Source organism: Macaca mulatta, chromosome 4, assembly GCF_049350105.2.
Source record: "Macaca mulatta isolate MMU2019108-1 chromosome 4, T2T-MMU8v2.0, whole genome shotgun sequence".
Lineage (NCBI taxonomy): Eukaryota > Metazoa > Chordata > Mammalia > Primates > Cercopithecidae > Macaca > Macaca mulatta.
Genome location: NC_133409.1, coordinates 73,313,583 through 73,339,018, shown reverse-complemented (window position 1 = coordinate 73,339,018; position 25,436 = coordinate 73,313,583). Strand labels below are relative to the sequence as shown.

Sequence of the window (25,436 nt, the reverse complement as noted above, 5' to 3'; positions counted from 1 at the left end):
GTAAGGACAGTGGTGACATATTTAAGTGGATGAGTAATGCACCTTGGCTTGTAAGTGTCCTTTCTGCAGAATAGACAGGGAAGAGTTAAAGCTGGTATCCCCTTGGACTCTTAGCCACCTGCTAAACCCCAAGCCCAGGGCATCCTTCTGTTGTGTCCCTGTGAGTGCTCAGCCCAGGAACACACAGGAGGGGCATGTTTCATGGGTCTGAAAGGACCTGTTTAGCTTTCATGTGGAATTTCCAGACCTGACTCGAATAGGCGAGCAGAATGTAACACCCACCCCTGCCAACTCCATTGCAAGAAGATAGTTGTGCTTCCTCACTTAGCACTCAGGATTTGGCTTTGAACAAAGCATGGAGATGAGAAGTGAGGGAAAGAAAAATCAGAAAAGAGAAATACTGAGTCACAAACACGTTGCATTTCAAAGCAAAAAGCTCTTTTGTCTTAGTAGGTAGACGTTGTGAACGTTGCATCAGTGTAGATGGAATTTGAACCTGTAGTTTTGGCAAAACCCATGAGAATCCAGAATAAAAAAGACACTACAGAAGTGAACACCAAAGACCGGGAATGGCCCTGAGACTTGTAACAGGAATTGCAAACACGGATGCCTACAGGGGCTAGGAAGCAATGTCAGAAGTTGCAGTCTGGGGGCATGTGACAGTAGGGAGTGGTGGAGACTGTGGCAAACCCAAAGCCATGTGTTGTCTGGTTTCTGCTGATTGTGGATATAAAGTTTCCAGAGCTTCTGATTTTTGTCATTTTTTTGTTCTTGTCAAATGAAGCTGTAAATCTGGGTTTCTATGTGACATTTCCCAGTGTTCACAAAATTGTCTATAGCTTTTATTTTGACACAGACCAAACAAAACGTATCTGCCAGTTTGCAATTTCCTCTGTGGACAGCAGTGGTCAGGTGTTAATTGTCCAGTGAGAAACGTACCTGTAAGATGTGAATAAAATTGGCTACATGGTAATTCATCAGCTATTTAGTAAACCTTTTTTAATGTGTAATTTGTTTTTCCTATTTACCTAATTCCATTATTCCTAAAATTGCAACGTGTAATTCCATGCAGGTATTATTTAGCCAGAAACACTCATGTCCTGATGTACTCAGCAAGCCACTTAATAGTTACTCTTCAGGGTAAAAACAGGAATTTGGCTTCTCTTGGTTGAGTTTACCTCCCCATAGTGGCTGTATAATATTGGCCTCTGACAGGAGCTGTTTGTGTTTGCACAGAAAGTTTTCACATATCACCTAAAATAGGAAGTGTGCCCCCCGATCTCCATGCTGGTTAGTGGGGTCCTGTGTCAATTAGTAAGTTATCTGTTGACTCAAGGTTCTTTCCATCTTCAAGGTGCTCTGCATGGGGAAATGAAACAAACAAGAAACATACCAGCTTCAGTTCTTAATCCAGAATAGTACTCACCCCAAAACACAATTTACAAAACTTCTTAAACACTAGAGAATATTGTAGCCTTTCAGTTTGCATTGTAAGTATACAGACTATATAGATACATAAGTCTATATACACACATATACAGATAAACATACCATACTTATTTATTGTGGATGACATTTTGATAAACCTTCATTAGGTTTTTATTTCAACCATTAACTCCCTTTCTAAAAGCTAAAAGCAAAAAAAGTACAGATTTCCTTTTTTGTACCAATTACTCTGCTTTATGCTAGGGACAGGCAGGTGAGTAGGTGTAAATGAAATCCGTGTCCAGGAAGCTGGCAATTTAGTAGGGAGGCAGCAGTGAGCAGCTGAGATGTATAGCATTTCTCTCTCTCTCTCTGTTTTGCTTTCAAGACAGGGTCTTCCTCTGTCACCCAGGCTGGAGTACACTGGCACAATCAGGGCTCACTACAGCTTTGACCTCCGGGGTTCAAGAGATCCTCCTGCCTCAGCCTCCTAAGTAGCAGGAACCACAAGCATGCATCACCACACCTGGCTAATTTTTTTTGAACTTTATTAGAAACGAGGTCTCATTATGTTTCCCAGGCTGGTTTCAAATTCCTGAGCTCAACACGATCCTCCTGCCTCAGCCTCCCAAAGTGCTGGGATTGCAGGAGTGAGCCACTGCGCCCGGCCTTTATCATGATGGTTTAACGGCCAGGCTCTTGCTAAGGCTTCTCATGCATTATCTCATTTCGCCTTCACAATGCTTATTTGATATCGGGTGCTTTTATCATCTTCATCTTAGAGTGAAGGAAACCAAACCCTGATGTGTCTGAGCTTGCGTGGATAGCAAATAGGGTTTGAATCAAGAGGCATTTGATTCCAGAGCCTGACCTCTTCCCTAGAGGCACTTAGGAGGTACCAATGTAAGTTTGGCCTGGTAAAAGGTTTTGAGGACGAGGGAAAAACATTTACATCATTAGCATTATGAATCAAATCGATCTCCTTAATTTTAACCTGTAATCTTACCACTCAAAAATTCTAGGGAATAGTGTATCTACTTCTTTTCTCTTTTTGATATATGATTGGGCTCTTGTAAATGGGACAAGGTGGATTTTAAAATATATTTAATGGGGACTATTTGACCTTTGGGTAGTCACTTAATGTTTTTAGGTTCTAATGCTCTCATGTGTTAAAATTCTGAGATTATGTGACTGTACGTTTAAAAAAGACTAGAAGGAAATACATCAAAATGCCCACATTGGTTATCTATAGAGGACAGAATGAAAGATGGTTTTATTCTCTTGTTTGCTCCTATTAAAGCAATCAGATGGTGCTTCTCCTGTACTCAGAGCCCTGGCTGCTTCCTGCCTGGCCTCTCCTCCGGGCTGCTGTGGAACCAGAAAAGCCTTAAAGGGAAATGTGGGAGAGAAGGTTGGATTCACTTTCATGTCTTTCCAGGGTTGTGACCCCTCAAGTCCTGGCTGCCTTAGCTGTTCTCTGTTACCTTCAAACAGCCAGCTCGTCTTTATTTCTTTTTTAGTTTTGTCGGGGTTGGCTTGATAGATGTTAGTCCATCATAGCCAGATATGTCTAGCTATGTCTTTTGAATGCAAGATTTAGGGTGTGGGTACTTAGCTGTTAGTGGACATCAGAGTCACTAGTCAGGATGAAACAGTTCTTGGCTTTAACTCCCAGAAATTCTGGTAACGTCATGTATAGTGAGGGTTGCATGTCTAACAGGTGGCCAGGTAAGTCTTTTGGGGTGATCTGTGAATCACACTTTGTGAGACACTGACTGTTAGCGAGTTTGTTCTGAATTCACTAGATAATAGGGATATAATACAGAGCTTTGAAAGGTGATGTCTTGATGACAGCCGTGGCAATGGGGAGGGTTGAGGAGGTGGCTGTTGGACCTGTCTCCTGGTGAGAGTTGAAAGGGCCTGAACTCAAGCAGAGGCCTCGGAACCGAAAGGTGGGAAAGGATGCAGAGAGAGGCGCCGCATAGGAGTCCTCTGTGTGCCCTGGCAGTGTCTGAATGCATGTGGGAGTGGTGAGAGGGAGAACTGTAACTCGAGGTTTTGTACCTCAGTGACTTAGTGTGGCCATATATCATTAGAAATGCGTTGAGGCTGGGCACAGTGGCTCAGGCCTGTAATCCCAGCACTTTGAGAGGCTGAGGCAGGAGGATAGCTTGAGGTCAGGAGTTTAAAACCAGCCTGGACAACATAGTGAGACTCTGTCTCTACAAAAAAAAAAAAAAAAAAATTGAAAGATGAGTGGGTGTGGTTGTGCACACCTATAGTCCCAGCTACTTGAGAGGTAGAGGCAGGAGGATTGTTTGAGCCTAGGAGTTCGAGGATACAGTGAGCTATGATCATATCACTGTACTACAGCTTGGGCGACAGAAAAGCCCAAAAGCTATCTCTTAAAAAAAAAAAAATGGGTTGAATTCTGGGAAGGAACTGCTATGTGGGTTTAAGAGTGTGGACAATTTACAGATACCAATCTCGGCCAGGCGCGGTGGCTCAAGCCTGTAATCCCAGCACTTTGGGAGGCCGAGACGGGTGGATCACGAGGTCAGGAGATCGAGACCATCCTGGCTAACACGGTGAAACCCCGTCTCTACTAAAAAATACAAAAAACTAGCCGGGCGATGTGGCGGACGCCTGTAGTCCCAGCTACTTGGGAGGCTGAGGCAGGAGAATGGTGTGAACCCGGGAGGCGGAGCTTGCAGTGAGCTGAGATCCGGCCACTGCACTCCAGCCTGGGCGACATAGCGAGACTCTGTCTCAAAAAAAAAAAAAAAAAGGTTGAATTCTGGGAAGGAACTGCTATGTGGGTTTAAGAGTGTGGACAATTTACAGATACCAATCTCAAAAGCTGTTCTAGTTTGTAGATGATACATCTTCCTTGATAGCAACAAGGATACTTCCATGATTCAAACGTTTAAGAAAATGCAGTGCCCTCTCTTACTACAGCATTCTAATTGTGTCATGTTTTAATGAGGTGCAAGTATCATGCAGCCTGGCACATGAAATGTGTTAGAATAGGGCAGTGTTAGTTGAAATTCAAGTCCTCAAGCTTGAGTGTGAAATGATGCAATATACATGAATATGACACCCAGAATTATTTCTGTACAGTGCATCCTAAGTCATAGACTACAAAATAAAATCAGAGGATTAGAGACCTACAGGACAGCATGTCAATGGAGATCTAAAATCAGTGCTGATCAATGCAAAATGCATCTTGGCATAATCCCTGAAGTCTCGTCCAGTGCTTGGTGAGATAAGCAGTTCTGGCTAACATAACTGGCTGCAGTTGCTGTTTGGGTGGGTGAGCCACTTCCCTGGGATTTGTGCCTCCTTAGGATTGCCAAGGCAAGAGGGTGAATGGAATACTGACGGGAGGATCAGGGGTGTGTAGGGCTCTTCAAGGTTTGGTGCTGAAGGAAGAGGGTGGAAGGGTGGCCTGTTTTCTTATTCATCATTGGCCCAATAAGCCCTTAGAAGTAGAGGTGATTTCTTCTATGCCTTCTCTCAGGTTAGGTTAATAAATCCTTTACTTAATCGGATTAGCTACAAAATGATAGATTATTTTTCTTATAAATTATTTTTCTTATATTTCTCTTCCCCCATGTTCTGTTTCCTTGACAGTTCTATTAAAACTTGCTAATTTCTCTTGTCTGATTTTAAAATTAAAACAAACCCCATTGATAGGGTTTGGCTGTGTCCCCAACCAAATCTCATCTTGAATTGTAGCTCCCATAATCCCCACGTGTCATGGGAGGGACCTAGCGGGAGGTTATTGAATCATGGGGGCGGTTTCCCCCATGCTATTCTCGTGATAGTGAGTTCTCATGAGATCTGATGGTTTTATAAGGGGCTTCCCACTTCACTTGCCTCTTATTCTTCTCCTTCCTGACATAATGTGAAGAAGGACGTGTTTGCTTCCCCTTCCGCCATGATTGTAAGTTTCTTGAGGCCTCCCCAGCCATGTGGAACTGCAAATCAATTAAACCTCTTTCCTTTATAAATTACCCAGTCTCAAGTATGTTGTCATAGCTGTGTGAGAACGGACTGATATACTAATTTACCTGATATTATGAAATGATTTCTTATTAATCCTAGCTAGCTCTGAAAGTGAAGCTTTCAGTGGAGTTCAGTGTCACTGGAACACATTAGGGGCTGTGATATGGTTTGGCTCTGTGTCCTCACTCCAATCTCATCTCGAGCTGTGATCCTTAGTAAAGTTGGAGGAGGGACCTGGTGGGAGGTGATTGGATCATGGGGGCACATATCCCCCAGGTGTTCTCATGATAGTGAGTGAGTTCTCACGAGATCTGATTGACAGAGTGTCACACTTTCGCCTTGGTGCTGTCTCCCCATTGCTGCCATGTGTGCCTGCCTCCTCTTCGCCTTCTGACATGATTGTCAGTTTCTGAGGCCTCCCAGCCATGCCTCCTGTACAGCGTGCAGAACTATGAGTCAACTAAACTTTTCTCTATAAATTACCCAGTCTCAGGGAGTTTTTTATAACCATGTGAGAATGGATGAATACAGGCCAACTCCAACTCCCCTCACTCATTGCCTGTTAACTAAAGTGCTCAGTTAATTGGCACTTCCACTAAGGCTGGAGAAGGTTGCTATTCACTGTGCATTCATTAAACACATCTATTGAGTGCCTGCTGTGTGCCATGCACTGTCTGAGAGCTAAGGATGTGGCAATGAATGAAAGAGACAGCAGTTCCTATCTTCTCGGAGCTGATATTCTGGTAGGGTAGAAGGATGATTGTAAAATTCATAGCACGTGGATGTGATAGATGCCATTGGGAAGGGCCACAGGTGGATTTGGAGGAGTGGGGATGCAGTTTTAACTAGGGTGACGAGGGAAAGATTTCACAGAGCAATGTGGCTAATGGGGGAAGAATGTTCTTGACAAAGGGAACAGCGAGTGCATGTGTCCTGAGACAGCCAGTGTTCCTGAGGCATCGTGACCAGGGGGAAGCCGAGAGTGTGGAGCCCTAGAGACCTGATCAGTACTTTGGCTTACAGTCAGTGTTTGGGGAGCTATTGGGGGACTTTGAGCCAAGAAGTGTTATCAGATTTACATTTAAAAATGATAACGGTGGCTGTGCAAGGGTGGGATCAGGGAACCAGTTCAGATGCCATGGCAATAGTCACATGAAAGAGATTGAGAGGTGGCCAGGTTCCGGGTATTCTGAAAGGCCAGTAGGATTTACTGGGAGATTGAATTTAGTGTAAGAGGATACCCTTGAAGTGTTTGAGGAATTGGAAGGATAGAGTTGCCATCTCCTGAGAGGTGGGAGAAGCAGGTTAAGGAAAGATATGTTGTCGTTTTTTTGTTCTTGTTTGTTTGTTTTGGGACAGTCCCACTCTGTCACCCAGGCTGGAGTGCAGTGGCACAATCCCTGATCACTGCAGTCTCCGTCTCCTGGGTTCAAGAGATTCTCCTGCCTCAGCTACCCTAGTAGCTGGGATTACAGGCATGCGCCATCATGCTAGGCTAATTTTTGTATTTTTAGTAGAGATGGGGTTTCACCATGTTGGCATGCTGGTCCCAAACTCCTGAGCTCATCAAGTGATCTGCCTGCCTCAGCCTCGCAAAGTGCTGGGAAGATCTGGCTTTTAATTTTGCAGTGCCCATTCACCCACCAAGTGAGGGAGACGGTGGGATATATGTGTTGGGATTAACCAGAAAGGTTGATACTGGAGACAAATTTGCTGGCCATTGGGGTGCAGATGGTATTAAATCTTTCAGACTGGATGACCTCACCAAGTGAGTGAGAGTAGGGAGACAAGGAAAGGAATCTAGGGCATCGCAGCCTTTAGAAATCTGGGAGCTGAGCAACCAGCAAGGATTGCAGTGAAGTTGCTGCCAGTTAAGTAGGAAGAGAACTAGGAGAGGGTGATGGCCAGAGGCAAGCGAAGGAGGTGTTCCCAGAAGGAGGTAGTGATCAACTGGGGCAAATACTGCTGTGAGGTCAGTGGGAGGATGACTGAAAATTGACTATTGGATCTAGTTAGCTGTGTGCAGGTTGGTGAACTTGACAGGGTGGTTTTGGTGGATTGGTGGGACAGGGACACACAGCTGATGAGTAAATTCAAGAACAAACAGGAGGAGAGGAATTGATGTCCTAAGAAACCATCTGCTCGTGAAACAGCTCCCTGAATTCACATAGCTCTTTGTATTCTCAGGATGACATTTGTGCTAAATGCCTTTTAATTCCTTTAAAATCTGTAATCAACTGTTTGGTAACTAGATACCTGATAAATGGGGACCTGTTATGCCCTCCCTGAACTGGGTAACAGGACACTGTAGATTATACAATCCCTTATTTTAATACTAACAATGCCGTTCATTTAGTGAATGACTATGTACTGGTGGCTTCTACAGAGAAGAGTTATTCAGCAGAAATTATCTCTTCATTTTTTTTTTCACATCATTTTGGAAATGAAGAGCAGGAAATGAGTAAATAGCTCTCTCTCTGAGTTTGATGTTAGTCTATACCTTACCCATGTAAGTAGAAAAGATTTGTTATGGACAGATCCAAAACCTTGGAAGAATTCCTTGTTACTAATGATTTACCTTTATACCTTTCAAGATTTATCTGAAACATTCAGAATACCATGAAATCATACATATGTCATGTTTGGTACAGACTCTAGGTGGAAGGCATTTGTTAGCAGGAAAACTGGTGGGACTGGAGAGAAACCAGTCAACTTGAAATAGAATTTACCAACTGTTTATTGAGTACCTACCGTTTGTCAAGTTCTTTTCTAGGTGCAATGAATAAGACAGGGGCCCTCTTTGTTGTGGTGCCTTCAGTTAAGTGGCATACAGACAAATCAACAGGCATTTAGGCTACAGGGCATCATAGAAGTGCAGAGGAGGAGAATCTCACGCATATATGAATGGGCGCTGCAAGAGAAGGCTTCCTGGAGGAAGGGACATTTAAATTGAGACCTGGGCCGGGTGCGGTGGCTCATGCCTGTAATCCCAACACTTTGGGAGGCCAAGGTGGGCGGATCACCTGAGGTCAGGAGTTCAAGACCAGCCTGACCAACATGGAGAAACCTCACCTCTACTAAAAATACAAAATTAGCCAGGCATGGTGGCAGGCGCTTGTAATCCCAGCTACTTGGGAGGCTGAGGCAGGAGAATTGCTTGAACCTGGGAGGCGGAGGTTGCAGTGAGCCAAGATCATGCCACTGTGCTCCAGCCTGGGCAACAGAGCGAAACTCCGTCTCAAAAAAGATAAAAATAAAATAAATAGAGACCTGTGGGATGAGCAGGAGGTAGCTAGGTCTAGGGCAGGAGAATGTTCTTGGCAGAAAACTGGGAGGCAAGAAACTGCATGGCATTTTGACATTTGTCAGCCACTGAAAGAAGCCGATGTGCTGGATCTGTTGTGAGGTGAATGGAACTAGATGAGGCTGGAGAGTCGGGAGTCGCGTGTTAGATCACCACGCCCCTCTGTAAGCCTCCAAGCAGGTGGGATGCAAGGAAGGAATGAAGATCTTTTCGTGGCCTTCCTTTGTAGAGGAACTGTGTATTAGTATGTATATATTGTGTGTGCACACATATAATAGATACATTATACATAGTAAATAGATTGTACACATATATACACACACAATACACATATACAATATGTATATATCATAATACGTGCATAATACATAAATACAATGATATATATGCATGTAAGCATATACTTAGATATATACATATAAATATGCATATATGTGTATTTATTTTTTAGGGCTCATTATTTGATTCAGAATTCTATCAGGCAGGCACTGGCCTCTCTTTAATGGGATGTAGCACTAAATGGGTTTTAGACCTGGAGTGGCCCAGTCACCCTACTGTAGGGGAAGCTCCTGGATCTCCGAAGGAAAAGTCATTTAAAGGCTCTGTGCAAAAAGGAACTTGACTGACTGGGTGTTTATTTCCTTTGATCTGTGAAATGTAAAACTGAGCTGACTTTAAGCATAAGAAAACATTAAAAACTCTTCATTAAAGAAAGAAGGAACTACTAACACATTGACCTAAGCTGAAAAAAAGGGATGGGAGTTTGAGCTGACAGGGAGTGGGAGAGGAAAGGGGAGCCGTGATGAATGGAGAGGAGGGAGACTGGGGCGGGGAGGGCGGAGGAGCCCGGAAGTTTGGACGGAAGTGTTCCCTGGAGGTCACACCTTGGGCTGTGGGTGTTTTCTGTGTTACCACCTGTGATCCGCTGCCCATTGCTGATGAACGGTTAGTAATTGTTTCTAGCTCAGGATGTAATTTAATCTTTATATGTTCAGAGACTTCACTCTAGTGGGAGAAGCCAAAGCATAGCATTGGTTGGTATTTTTTCTCTGGAAGTGGTCAGAAATAACAATCATCTAAGGGTTAGGATTCCCCCATCCCATGCCCCCAAAGAAGGGTACACTTAAGATAAACAACATAGTCCAGTATTTCCAACACAACACTGCCCACCTCCCTCCCATTTCACTATACCTAGTATTTATTAGTATTTATACACATATGCTAATATACAATAGAGTGACTTTTTTTTTTTTTGAGATGGACTCTCGCTCGCTCGGTCACCCAGGGGGAGTGCGGTGGTGGGATCTCGGCTTACTGCAACCTCCACCTCCCAGGTTCAAGCGATTCTTGTGCCTCAGCCTCCCAAGTAGCTGGGACTACAGGCGTGCGCCACCACGCCAGGCTAATTTTTGTATTTTTAGTCAAGATGGGATTTCACCATGTTACCCAGACTAGTCTTGAACTCCTGACCTCAAGTGATCTGCCCACCTTGGTCTCCCAAAGTGCTGGAATTACAGGTGTGAGTCATTGTGCCCAGCAGCAATAGGGTGATTTTACACTGAAATCTTGAAAATACTGAGTGAGCATCTCAGACACAAGCCCAGGGGAATCATATATTTGTTGTACCAGATCCAGAAGCAGCCATGTGGGTATTTATTTCTGAGTTCCTGAACCCTGTAAGAACACACAGGTTATACTTGAAATGAATGGGAATTGATTAGGCAGAATGACGAAAAACCCCAAACCCACAAGACCCCACCTCTGAAGGGTGCGGCCGCTCGCCCTCCCCTTTGTGTCATTTTCCAGATTGTTCACGTGGTCGGGGTTGTCGCATCATTCCCGGGGTTAGACGCACACTCAGTTCTGGGAAAGCTTCCATTTTCAACAGTCCAAAGTTAGAATTCAGTGGAATGTGATTTGAAAGTAATTTCACAAGGTACATTTTAAGTTTTTAATAGTTATCTTTTTAAAAAACAGTCCCAATTTTTCTGCTCCTGTCACCCCCGACCCCAGTCTTGATTTCTGAATATATGATCTCTTGGAGGACATAGATAGCTGTTATTTTAACTTTGAATTTAGCATCCTCATCTGTATATTTTAGCAATTTGAAATTCTGTTTTGTAACTTTTTTTTGGTATCAGTGGCCTTGTTTTCACATCCTGAGGGTGTTCTTGTTTCTCCTCTTTCATCTTTTAAAAAGATCCATCCCTAGAATGAATATTGAAAAAATATTTCCTTAAGATAGCATGTGTATTAGTATCTTTTTCATATTTTCATATTTTAAAATGAACTTTTAACTTGATATGTAATGTTCCAGTCATGCTGTAGAAATCCCGTCTCCTAAAATCATGGTCTAATGAATTAAGGAGAAAAGGAATATTTCCTAAGAGTAACTAATAACAAAGAAATAAAAAAGTACAAATGTCCATAAGCAACCTTAGGAATTCAGGAAGAAATCTAAGAAGAATCTGCCTTGTTAAATGGAGCTGTGGTAGATTTCCTGGGAGTGGTAAATGATGTGGAATCAATCTGTTATAATGACTTAATTGTCCTCAAAAGATCTCACACCAATTTTGTGGGTTAAGGTTGGTAATTATAGTCTTTGGTGGTAATTATGTAACTATAACATTCTAAAAACATTTTAAGACTACCTTTTCTTATGAAAACAGATTGCATAGTTTAGATCTTATCGTTGTTATTGCTGGTTTTGTTTGCGCTTTACAGATCTAAAGTTGTAGTGAAAGTGACATACTGTTGATAAGATGTTTAGATTAGAGTTGTTTGGTTTGTTTTTTGTTTCATGTAGTTAGCATTCTTTTTCTCTTTTAAAAATGATTATTTTCATCTCAAAGCCAAATGATAGTAGTGTTAACTTTGTCCTTGAGATGGTCAAGGATGGCATCTGTTTATTCAAATTAAGGCCCTCCTAATAAATCTCTTTGGTAAATATTTGATAGGGAAGAAGGTAAACCCCTAAAGTCTCTTTGTCCAACAAAGTTGGAATCAGCCTATAAAAACCATGGCTCTGGCTTCAGCGCGTCTGTTTTGGGTGAAGGTGGGAGCCCATGCCTGTAGTTAATTGCCTGCAATAGAGAATAATTGTTTTACTTTTAGGGATTTTGCCTGGAGAGAAAATGTATTCATGTATCCATTCATTCATGGTCTCTTCCTGTCTCTGTTGGGGCTGGATAAATCCGTGTTTGTGGGTGGGCCGCTCCTCATGCTGAAACATTGTGGCTGCTGCAGGCGACTCAGTACTGGAGAACCAGGGCTCTTCAGGAGCTGCCCAAGTTTGGATCCTTTACTGCCTGTCATGGTTGCCTGATGTTGGCCAATTTATGTACGTTGTTTAGTCAACTAGCTCATCTTTAAACTTGGAATCATGCTGTTACTAAACTTTCAGGGTTTGTTTTCAGGGCTAAATGAGATAATGTGAGTGAAGCATTTATCATAATATCAGCCATATTTGAAGTGCTTAATAAAGCACTGGGTGCTACTTTTGTTGCTTAGAACTCAGGTATATCCTGGAAAAAAAATTCACGTCTTCCAACAGAGTAGTTTCAATCTCAAATCAAACAAGGATAAATTGTAAATAGTAAATTGCCCATCGGTGAGAGGAATGGTAAAGAGAAAACTGGATGCCACATCCTTTATGCAGTGTGTTAATATGAAATGGTGTTGAAACTAAAAATACAAAAATTAGCTGGGTGTGGTGGCACGCGCCTGTAGTCCCAGCTACTCAGGAGGCTGAGGCAGGAGAATTGTTTGAAATGGCCCCCCGCCCCCACAAAAAAAGAGAAGGCTGGGCACAGTGGCTCACGCCTGTAATCCCAACACTTTGGGAGGCTGAGGCAGGAGGACTGTTTGAGCCCATGAGTTCGAGACCAACCTGAGCAACAAAGTGGGATCCCTGTCTCTATTTTAACTTAAAAAAGTAAAAAATTTTCATTAGAAAATATTTTTAAAAGATGGCCAGGTATAGTGGCTCACGTCTGTAATCCTAGCACTTTGGGAGGCTGAGGCAAGCAGATCACCTGAGGTCAGGAGTTCGAGACCAGTCTGGCCAACATAGTGAAACCCCGTCTCTACTAAAAATATAAAAGATTAGCTGGGTGTGGTGGTAGGCACCTGTAATCTCAGCTACTCGGGAGGCTGAGGCAGGAGAATCGCTGGAACCTGGGAGGGGGAGATTGCGGTGAACCAAGATCGTGCCATTGCATTCCAGCCTAGGTGACAGTGCAAGACTCCATCTCAAAAAATAAAATAAAATAAAATAAAATAGAATGAAATAAAATAAAATAAAATAAAAATTAGCTGGGCATGGTGGCCTGTGCCTGTAATCCCAGCTACCCAGGAGGCCGAGGCAGGAGAAATCACTGGAACCCAGGAGGCGGAGGCTGCCATGAGCCAAGATCTCACCACTGTACTCCAGGAGCCTGGGAGATGGAGTGAGACTCCATCTAAAAAAAAAAGAGAGAGAAAAGAGAGGACAGTTATACCTTTTAAAATGTCGTGCTGTGGAGGGGTGATGGTAAATGAGTTCTTAAATGTCTTTCCTCAGTTCTTCCACTAGCATAAAGAGACCTGAGGGCTGGTGATATTGACATGTAGAGTAGGCATTACGTGGCAGAGGGGAGGCATCCACAAAGGCACGCCCTTGAAGTCCATATCTATTGTTTTATCACAGTTAATGCCCAACACTTACTACATTTCCTGCTTTACTGCTGCTTTTGATAACTGGTGGGTGTGACAGTAATACATGGGTGTGTCCACGATGTAGTGTGTATGCCACTGAGTTATTGTCCTGGCAAAACAACCCCAGATGGAAGGTGTCCCGTCATGCCAAGCCCAATTAAGGAAACCAGCCCAGTTCTTCTTGGGAGCCAAGAGGTTATTTCGAAAGATCTGCCCCTATCAGCGCTGTGGGAGTAACTTACAGGAGCAGATCTTACAGAAGCAACCATCAGAAGGGTGATTACCCCTGTTCCTTAGTCACCAGAGTTGCTTCCTCCGTTTCCAAATCACAGAAGGTCTCACACTTCTCAAGGGACTTTTAGATTGCCTGTGCGACGAGGAGAAATAATGACACCCACTGTGTCAAACAGGCGCCTTGCAGATAGTAACCTGGAGCGACGTGAATCACGCTGTTAGTGTTAAGTGGAGATTTGGGCTTATGGTGAGCAGGACTCATCATACCTGATGCATTTTGGGAAATGCAGGGTGTTAAATAAAAAACTTGAAAGTTGACCTGATTTGCCTTTTTATAGATGAAGGAGACTTTTTGTAAGGCATCTTTGAGCCAGTGGAAAAAACTGTTTCTATATTTTATTCAGTGTGTGCCTGTTTCCGGAACAGAGCTTTAGTAAGTGATTAATGTAGAAAAGTTCTTTTAAAACTGGAAAAATCTGTATGTGCCAAAGAAGCCCCTTTCCAACCCTTTAGAAACACATACAATTTCTTTTGGATCCGTTTCCAAGTTAATATTTGTCTAATTTTTGTGTGTTGAGTAGCACTTTTCAAAAGATATTTGTAAGATACCTAGACCAATCCTCCTCCTCTCAAACATTGTAGGTTTGGAACTCTGTGTAGGGAGATGATTCGTAATTGATGGATTCATGTACAGCATATTTTAGATGCTGTCAGTTTTCAAACTTGTACATTGAACTTAAAAGTTGAAAAAATTCACCAAAAATTCGCATATAGAGAAGTTAAAATCCAAGCTAATTGGCAACTCTGCCTTCAGTGGAATTGGCAGGCTTGCTGTCCGAGAAAGCAGTGGTGATGAATCAAGCTAAAAACCACCTCTCCAAAGGCCTGAGACAGGGAGGTCAGTAGCAGCTACCAGACCTGTGTGGCTATTCAAGCTTTCAAGCCTTAAAGATCCAGCGTGGGCTGTCAGTGTTCCTGTGCTGGTTAAACTTTCAAAGAAGCTTTGCCTCCATCCAGATGGCAACATTTGATTTTTATTTTCAAGCATTTATTCATTTTCTTTCGGGGAGGAGGGAGGGGATAATCATGTTTAGGTTTGAGATGATGGAGACAAGGAGTATCTTTTTTTTTTTTTTTTTTTTTTTAAGACGGAGTCTTACTCTGTTGCCCAGGCTGGAGTGCAATGGTACGATCTCGGTTCACTGCAACCTCCACCTCCCGGGTTGCAGCAATTCTCCTGCCTCAGCCTCCTAAGTAGCTGAGATTACAGGCACACACCACCACACTCCACTAATTTTTGTATTTAGTAGAGATGGGGTTTCACCATGTTAATCAGGCTGGTCTGGAACTCCTGACCTCGTGATCCACCTGCCTCAGCCTCCCAAAATGCTGGGATTACAGGTGTGAGCTACCGCGCCTGGCCAGGAGTATCCTTATAGTGAACAAATACTGGGTATGAGGCAGTGCTCAGATACAAATCCTGTTCACATCGATGAACCAGACGACAGCCTGTGTATTAGGCATATTGAGATGTTTCTTGACTTCGGTTGGTTATATAACAAGAGCACGCATTTTTCCTAGGACTGTGGTTTCAGCACTATGGATTCCATGTTTTTTCTTCCATCATTAACTCTAATTTTGAGGGTTGATAATGACCTTCAATCATTCAGTCCAAATACATCTTCTTTTGTGTGAATAAATTATTTTGTCGTAAATGACATTGTGGCACAGAGATTTAAGTGGCAGGACCTAGACCAGAACCAAATTCTCTAGACCCCCAGTTCAGAAGGTTTGTGATTATACTATTTTCCCACCTTGCCCTAATTGGCCCCCTTTCCCCAAATCCCATAAAACCTATGGCTTTGTAGGTCCCATCCACCAGCAATAATGTGGCACATCCTAGCATTTTTCCTGTTCTGTAATACACTCCCAATCAAGAAGCCTTATGAACCTTCTGTGTGATGGACTAGACTAGACTCAGTGTTGGGTTTCGAGGATCCACTGGTGAGGACATTCCGTCTAGCAGGAGAAATGCCAGCACTATTTATTACACAATATGATCTGATGCATTCAGATGTACTTACAGCTCTAGGAGCTGTTCAGAGGAGCACAAATGAATGACAGAGAGAGAGAGAGAGAGAGTTAGTTGTTTGTTCCACAAGGAGCAGTAAAGTATTTTAAAAATAAAAAATAATAAGGCTGACTCTGTCCTGCCTAGGAGTTGGCCATGCTCCACAAAAAGCAGTAAAGCTTTTTTTTTTTCTTTTTTTTTAAAGACAGTTGCTTGAGGATGGTTTTAGAGGATAAATGCCAGCCAGATGAGGGGTGAGGGTAGGGGACAGCTAGGTGAAGTGATTTAGAAAACTAGGAGGATTCTGCCCATTGGTAGTGCTGGGCAGTGAAGTTGGTCGTGCGTGGCGAGTTGCAGAATCACTGGCAAGTTGCAGAAATCACTAGGTGTACTCCCACCGTTCCTCTTCTCCAGCCTGATCAGAATGGAAAGAGGCTGCCGAGAGCGCATCAGTGATCTTCTGTTTTCTTATAGGTTGAAGAACGCTAAATGTCTGCATATGATGGCTGATGTGACGATGAACAGGCTGTGACTAGTGTGGATTGTTGGATACCTAGAGGCTCAGTGGCCTAGGTGTGATCAGGAGGAAGGGTTAGGGAGAACGCTTTGGTTAGACTCAGAAACAGAAAGACAGCAGGCTCTGTTTGGAGACTTCCTGTCCTTCGTCCAAGATGCCATTGGGGTAAAGGTGTGGATGCAGCTTTGCATGTTCAGCTTCTGGAACCAGACAGAACTGCCTTTCAGTTTTCATGGCCTTGGAGGAAACAGATAATGAATGATAGGAAACAGCTGCTTCTAACGTGGCAGGCAGAAATGCATCCTCATGGAGCAATGTGGTCATCACAGGAATATTAGTGGAAAATCGTCTCTGATTAAACATTCAGGAGCTATGGAATGTGATTTACTTTCATATATTCATCCTTCCCCCCATTGTCTTTCCGTTGCCTGTAGATTTTATTTTTATTTGTCAAATAATACAGAAATGCTTCTTGTAAAAAAAAATTTAAACAACAGAACTCTAGATGGGTTGGAAAAGATAGTCCCCTTTCTGCTATATCCTTCTCCTTTCCCATAGCTGGAGGTCAGCACCTTCTGGAACCCTTCCTAGACATTTTCGTACATGTTTATTCTTATTTACACATAATCATTGTCTTTTTATAAATGGATTTCTGCACAGTTGGAATCTGTTTCTTTTTACATTTAATACTGTCTTAATGATTTATCTGAATCACTATACTTAGATAAACCTCAAATTTTTAGAAGTAGTGCTTATGCAGTCAAACTTAATTAACTTTATTAATCTAAAAATTAATCTAAAAATCTAAGTGCCTCTTAGGAACAGAAAGGTGTCATGGCCCACCCACATTGGGACTGGACGGTGGATTTAGGATGGTTTGTGGCAGGCTGGCTTGCACCTGGCAAAATATCTTCGGTCAGTCTAACAAGGGAGAACTGATCTCCTGCCCTGAAAGTTTATTACTGTGGCACCAGTTCTGCTTAAAACAAACATTTAGTCTTCTTTTTAAGGCCAGGATTATATTAAAGTGGGAGGTGGCCTGATAAACAGTCTGTGAGATCTCTTAGGCACGGGGAGAATGTGGGACTTGTATCTTTCTCCAAAGCTTGTTTCATAATTTGACAAAGCCTATTTGAGAGAAGTTGGTAAGGTTGACCCAAATGGCAAGGTAACTTCTTTGGATTTTAGTGCCGAGAAGGAGGACACAGAATTAATAAGGGGGAATCTTTTGGAAGGGTCATGGGGCAGATCATTGTTCTGTTACATTCATGGGCTGATGACATCATTGGAAAGTACTTGATGACAGATTGGTAGAACTGTACTGTGCATTAGAGCTGGCCACCCCAGCAAACCCACTGACGGGACTTGGTGTTTCAGTTACTCCCTGAAGTGCAGTGGCAGTTGTTCTGGGAGTAGAAGATGCTCTTGGAATGCTGTCATTATTACCTTGGCTCATGTTATTTAGAAAAAGAGGAAGCCGCCTTCTTGGCCTGACAATGTGACAGCCACCTGCTGTCAGTCATTTTCTTCAGTGCTCTGAAGGTGACCAGAACCTGGTCATCAGGTCTCCTTTAAAAATAACAAAACACAGACATGCATAGAATCATACAGCATAAAAAGATGATGTCATTCTCAGGGAGACAGGGCAGCATGTCCCTATTTTCCTCATCTACTCTTGAAGGCATCAGGTCTCTGATATTTCACACTGCCAGTTGCTACCTAAAAGAGGGAACTTCTTGAGGAGAGATGGACATGATTTCATGCTCAGTGACTTAGAAACTGTATTAGAACTGACTGCTATTAAATAAGCATAAGACTGCTATAAATAAAATAAATATCAAGCATAAATAAATAAGCAAATAAATACGTAAGCAAAATAAATAAATATCAAATAAGCATAAGACTGCTATCAAATAAAATAAATATCAAACAAGCATAGATAAATAAGGAAATAAATACATAAGCAAAAAAAAATCAAATAAGCATAAGACTGCTATCAAATAAAATAAATATCAAATAAGCATAAATAAATAAAAAATAAGCATAAGACTGCTATCAAATAAATTAGAACTGATTGCTATCAAATAAGCATAAGACTGCTATCAAATAAGCATAAGACTGCTATTAAATAAATTTCTGAAAGATATGGGATCACGCCTGGCTTTAAAAGAAATCGTAATTGCGAGACATGGTGGCACATGCTCAGTGAACTGTTTTAATCTAGGTTTCAAAGAAACTGGGCTTTATGGGATCATAAGGAGGTCAGGAACATGGTATATCTTCTGTTGGATGTAAAATTGATGTTTATAGTTCAGTAGTGCCACTTTGACAGTGGGCACCCAGGGACATGCTCACACGTTGGTTAACAAAGGCTCTTCAGACACTAGATTTAAATTCTGCATTCATCCATGTAGTAAGCATTGACTAATTTAATCGCGTGGAGAATGAGCCAGGGAGCCAGCTTTGTTTCCCTGTCTCCGTCCTGTTCATGAGACTCTGCTGCGCTCACAGGTGTTACCTGCCTGGGGAAGTCACACGCCAGAACAGGTGCCCCACCTGCTGTAGGGAGAAAGCAGAGCCAGACTGGGGCAGAGTGAAATAACCCGTGTTGAATCCCCACTCTAGCACTCAGTGATAGTACGACCTTGAGCATTTAGCCCTTCGGAGCTTGCTTTCACATCTGTAGGATAGGCATGATAATATATCACATGGTTGTTATGAGCCTGAACGAAACACCAGGAGAGCGTGCCCAGCCCATGTTGTGGAATACAGAAAGGCTCGGGAAATGGTACTTGTTGTTTAGACATTTTTAAACAAAACATTCCTTTTCATGAAATGAGACGACCCCAGCACCAGACATCTGGTGCCTGATTCTCAACACTGTACACCATAGATAACTTTCCGTTCCTGACAGCCAACAACGAGAAAGTTTACTTCCCCCAAAATTATTCTTCTAGAATTACAGCCATTCTGTGATTTATTTGCCTCTTTTCCTCCCTCACAATAACCACTGCAGTACAGTTAAACCCCCAGTCTGTTCAAGGGCAGAACGAATCTTAACCACCGTGTGAGGGAATCTGGGGGCTGGGAGAAAACACTCATGTACAGTTACAGTAAGTTGCAAGAATAAAATCTCACATGACTTTGGGACAAGTTTTACATTTTAAAGTCTCTTCCAGGTGCTTTCTCTGGAAGAACAACAACGAAAAAGTTAAAAGGTCACGTAAAAGGACACTTTATTTTTTTTACGAAGCCATTTTGAAATATGTAAGCACAAACATTTCCCAATAGAGACGTCCATAGTTTTCGTTCGGTGTTGCACATTCTCGTCTTGAATTGTGGCGGGGGGGCTTGATGTGTGCAGTAATTATTGTCAGTCCTTGGTTGACTCATGCATTCCTAACTGTCGCAGTGAGATCTAAGTTTATGTGAAATATGGAAACGATTTCTCCCCCCTCTTCCTTTTGTGCTCGAGTTCGGACGGAGCAGCTGAATTCTCTTTCTTTGTTATTTTTAGGGGGTCTTCAGTTTTGGAGCTCTAGTTTAGGCTTGAGGAGGGCCAGCTGTCAGCATGGCTTGGGCTGGTCTTTCTGAGATCTGGCTGGTGTTTCTGCAGTTACAACCTGATTCTGAATCCAGCTCCCTTCCACCCACATGGGAGGCTCTCACTTCTACAACTCTTATTTGCCCCACATTGAAAACAGAATGGAAACCAAAGTAACAATAGTGGAATCTGCACTGAAAGAATTTTTTTTCTCTCTGAATTCATCTCCTTTATTGGGAGCTGTATGTCTTGCGTCCTGGCCACTGCCTTTTTTCCCTTTTTCCTCCAACTGACTTTCTCTTTGGGTGTCTTAAGGATGGGGAGGTGTAGGCTGTGTTTTTAAAGCTCAGAGTTTAACTACACAAAAGCAAAACCAGAAAAGAGTATGTTCCTCCCCCTTTTTAAACAATTTGTCCTCCTTGGAAAGAAAGTTTTACTATGTAGGATTTAGGAAATGTTTGTGAAAATGATCACAGGCTATAAAGGAGTGTCCAAGCTGCTTTCATTGTGTCCAGCATGACATTCTCATGATATCTGTAGCAAGCCTTTCGGTGTCTTGGCAGATAGAGTTTCTTCCTTCACAGCATAATGTTTTTCCAACTGCGATGTTTATAGCTGCTTCATGCGCTGTGATACATGGCTAGGTGTCAAGATAGTTTTATAGGGGGAAGAACCCAAAAGACTTTTACAACATGCAGGTTTCAGGGAAAAAGGAGAGCGATTTTTACAAAGGGAGTTTCAAATAAAAAGGCATTTGTTTGTGCTTTCTCCATGGGCAGACCTTTTCAAAGATGGCATTGTAAAAGGAGGATGTGCGTTTTATTCCTTTATTAACGGAGGCCCTCGGGGACGGCTGTCTTGAAGGACCAGGAGCTGCAGCTATGGAGATGAGTGTCACAGCTCCGGGACCTTTAGGAGCTTCACTTTGCTCAGGCGTCAGACACATGAATAAACACGGTGCGGGCCAGAGGGGCAGAAGGGAGAAGTGATGGATCTTGCTGGTGAGGAAGCTGGTATGTGGTTGGTGTCCAGAGAAGGCCTCAAAAAGGAGGAGAAGCTTCTGGGGAGCCTTGGAGAATCAGGAGGAGTTGGCCAGACCAGATAGGTGTGTGGGTGATGTTGTAGGCAGAAGAAGAGCAAATGCAAACGCATGGAGTGTGAAGCAGTGAGGTGCGTTGGGAGAAGGAATCCCAGCTTCTGAGGCTGGAGTGCAGGTTGCAAGAGGAGGATGGGCAGAGTAGGAGCTTGGCCAGCAGGCCTCGGGCCAGCTTTGGGAGGCCTTTGCTTGTCATGTGGTCACGTCATTTCTTTCAGGCTATACTCACCTTTCTTGAGAGGCCTTCTTGGATGAGTGCCATTCTCTAGCCCCTGTGCCTGCCTTAGCCTTCTTCCTAGCACTTACTGCCTGCTCTGTTCTGGGTTTGGTGTTCGCTGCCTGTCTTCGTCGTAAGGACGAAAGCCCCAGCAGAGCAGGGACGTTCTTCTGTGACGGCTCTCCTGGTGCCTCGCGGTGAGTGATGTTAGGGGATTTGGACTCATCTTCGTAGTGAATGATGGGAGGATCACTGAAGGTCTAAATCGGGAGTCACCTGAGTGCATTTGGGTGTTTGAAGAGCAGTGTGGATGGCAGGAAAGCTGAAGACAAGTATTTAGGGAGCACCTCCATGCACATTGAGGGGAAGGGAGTCCGTTAGTGGTCACGCTCTTCAGGCTACCTTGGGTGGGCCCAAGCTTCGCTGGCCTAGTTAATTACCAATAGCTAGTATCAATGTCATTCCATCAGTGACATTCTGAAACTACTAAAAATTACAGAGAAGCAGCTGGGTGCCATGGCTCACTTCTGTAATCCCAGCACTTTGGGAGGCTGAGGCAGGTGGATCACCTGAGGTCAGGAGTTCGAGACCAGCCTGACCAATATGGTGAAACCCTGTCTCTACTAAAAATACAGAAAAAAAAAAAAAAAAAAAAAGTTGGGCTTGGTGGTGTGCGCCTGTAGTCCTAGCTACTCAGGAGGCTGAGACAGGAGAATTGCTTGAACACGGGAGGCAGAGGTTGCAGTGAGCCGAGATTGTGCTACTGCACTCCAGCCTGGGTGACTCCATCTCAAAAATAAATAAATAAATAAATAATAAAAATAAAAATTATAAAGAAGCTCAGATTTTTTTTTTTTTTTTTCACTCTGCAAAGCTGATAGCTGCCCAGGGATTCCAATAAAAGTCATGATGTTATAATGTTACAATCATTTTTGATAGTTCAGTGATTGAAAAATCCGAAGGAATTGTCTTTTTTTTTTAATGCTTTGAAATAAAGTTGGTTCTTTATGTAAAAATAGGTTTTATTAGGTTCTTAAATTGGCTTCAGGACAGCCTGACCCCATAGCCATGTGCACTTCATAGTTGGGCTATTTGCGAAGTTAAAAAAAGATAAGAAAGTAGGCATTCTGCAGTTCTTCTGAGAGAAATGGTATGAGGTCTCATCCTGTTTGCTGGACCCATGAGGGAATGAACTGTTTCATATATAGGAATTTTCCTGATAACTGATCCTTAAGACCTGGTTTAAGGTCTTTAAACCTGGATATTTTTAAGACCTGGGTATATTTAATTTTTCCCTGTAGTTTTGGATGGAAATCTTTCTAAAATAAATTTTTATTTTTGGGGACTTACAGAGTGCATTCAACATAAGTTAATGATTCCTTGCTTATGAAAGAATGAATTATTCAGAATCAGTGAAGTGTGTGGTTACTATAATGATAGGGCCTACCGATACTTGTATGACTATTTTGCCGAGTGACCCCAGCATGCCCTGTTTTCTCGGTTACTGTCCTTGGCTTTTAGGTAACCAGTGCTCCAAGCAGCATACACACTGGCTACTCTTGTGGATTTACTCAGCTTGTCTCTCTTGAAGGCTGGGAAACAAAAGAACTTTTCTGCTTTCTAAAATGAGAACAAACGGGCCTTGGGTGAAGGTCTGTCTTAGAAGGCCTTAAGTCAAGCCAGTGTACTTTACCGCATAGGTTTTATCACATCTTTAACATTTCAAAGAAAGAGGCCTCATTTTGTTTTTCAAGTCTTTCTAACACTGAACCATCCATATCTGAAAAAATAATTATATTATTACTTTAACTGGCATCACTGCTGGGTTTGCAGGGTACAAGCAACACCCCCAAGCCTTCTTACACTGTTTGCCTAGAGGCCTCCTGGCTTGCCTTTTGGTTCCAACGTGTGTGAGGTGAGGTGTTACTGTACTAAAGGTTTTTTTTCATCAGCTTTGACAATGGTGGTTATTTATTGATCGTCTGCCACGTGTAAGGCACTACAAACAGCACAGGGAAGTGACTTCTTTCTAGAAACTTAAATTCTAGTTTGGAGGAGGACGTAGTGGAGCAGAGCTAGCCACAGTACTTGGAATTTGTCAGAGATCAGGGTAGCTCAGCCCCAGGAAGGCCTAGGGCTGGGGAGTCCTCCTCTCCCCAGAAGGCTGGCATTTGACTGAGAGTGCAGCTTTCAAGGGGACTTGATGGAACTGAGAGGGAGCAAGAGGCCCCGGGAAGTGCACAATAGCAGAATCAGCCCCGTCTGTCAGCGGGTGGCATAAGGTGGCCAGAACACCACACCTGAGTTGAAGCTTGTCTACACATGCCAGGTGGGTGGGAAGGACAGTAAGGGCTGCAGCAGATGGAGGAGGTGACCATTTCCCCTGGGGAGGGGGTGTGAAGACTTCATGGATGAGGGTGGATTAATGCTGGGTCCTGTCTAATGAGCACAGTGCTGGGTTGGAGAAGGGGAGGGAAGGGCGGCCAAGGGGAGAGATGGTGGCCAAGAGGGGCGAGGTGGAGAAGGGCCGGGTGTGTGTTGTAACTCTGAGGCGCTGGCTTCTCAGCAGAGCTTGTTCTACCTCCTGGCTTCTCTGGCTGAGCCTGGCAGTGGGAAGACAATGGGTTCTGGAATCGGATAGGCCTGGACCTCAAGACCAGTTCTACCACTTTTTAGCTGTGTCATCCTCAGCAATGTCCCCAGTCCCTCTCCATCAACTTCCTCATGTGTACAAGGGCGATCAGGAGTGATCTTGTAGACTCTTCAGAAGGAAAAAACAAGACTTAGATTTAACCATGAACAATGTAAACATAGTATATGTTCAGTAAATGGTAGTTTCCTTGGGCCAGCCCTTCCACAGAGCCCTGGTCTGGAGCCTCCTGAGACCCACAGTCTCTGCCCACTTTCTGACTCACTCACAGCCACTGTCAAGTCAGCAAGCACAGGAGGAAAGGCATGACCGCATCTTCTTCCCACACGTCTCCTCTCTCTTTTGTGCCACGTTTTCTGTCTGGTATAGAGTTTGAACCTGGTCCAAACCCTTGGCACCCTCTTTGGCTAGTTTTTGCCTCTCACGTGATGTCGCAGTCCATCATCTCATCCTGTCCATTTCTTTCTCCTGTGACACTATAGTCTGTAGCTGTGCTGGGTGCACATCACTCCACATCCGGATGGCCCCACTGCTTTCCCGAGGGCATCTCTGACTTTAGCAAGCCCCCGTCCATCTTGCACATTCTTCAGACCCTGCTGAACTCAATCCTTCCACGGTCCTTTGCTTTGGCCATATTTTTCCCATCTAACCTTGTTTTCTATTAGTTCCAAGAACAATAATAGCTAATATTGATGTGCGCCAGGTATGCTTTGAGGACTTTATATTGGCCCCCCTTTTATTTTTTGAGATGGAGTCTTGCTTTGTCACCCAGGCTGGAGTGTAGTGGCACGATCTCGACTCACTGCAACCTCTGCCTCCTGGGCTCAAGCGATTCCCCTGCCTCAGCCTCCTGAGTAGCTGGGACTATGGGCACCCGCCACCACACCTGGCTAATTTTTTGTATTTTTAGTAGAGACAGGGTTTCACCGTGTTAGCCAGGATGGTCTCCATCTCCTGACCTCGTGATCCGCTCGCCTCGGCCTCTCGAAGTGCTGGGATTGCAGGCGTGAGCCACCGCGCCCAGCTAGCCCATTTTTTTTTTTTATAACCTCATGAGGTAGGTATGATGGCTATTGCCATTCCCAGTGGCTCACACCTATAATCCCAGCACTTTGGGAGGCCAAGGCGGGCAGATCACAAGGTCAGGAGATCGAGACCATCCTGGCCAATATGGTGAAACTCCGTCTCTACTAAAAATAATACAAAAATTAGCTAGATGCGGTGGCGTGTGCCTGTAATCCCAGCTACTCGGGAGGCTGAAGCAGAAGAATCGCTTGAATCTGGAAGTCGGAGGTTGCAGTGAGCCGAGATCATGCCACTGCACTCCAGTCTGGCAGTGTGGGCAACAGACTGAGACTCTGTCTCAAAAAAAAAAGGTGGAGGGAACTGAGGCCTGGGAAAATTACGTGATTGTCTAAGTTGCACAGCTAGTCAGTGTTTGAATCCAGGCAACCCGACTCCAGACCCTATACTTCAGATCCACTCTGACTTCACTGTCTTCTAGACGCTCTAGAAGAGCAGGGCTCTGTCGTTCACCTCTACTCGTTACCCTGTGCCATCTGGATGTAGAGTAGACACTCCCTAAATGCATGCGCTACGGAACGCCCTCATTCCCTGTTCTGTGCCTCGTTTATGTCACTCTCCCCCAGCATCGTGGCAGGAGGTGGAGGCAGGG

At 43.6% G+C, this 25,436-nt stretch overlaps 1 protein-coding gene across 4 annotated transcripts in view; it reads left to right on the top strand.

The window, feature by feature from the left end:
• CNKSR3 (CNKSR family member 3) overlaps positions 1-25,436 on the top strand; it is a 112,820-nt gene that overhangs the window by 11,747 nt on the left and 75,637 nt on the right.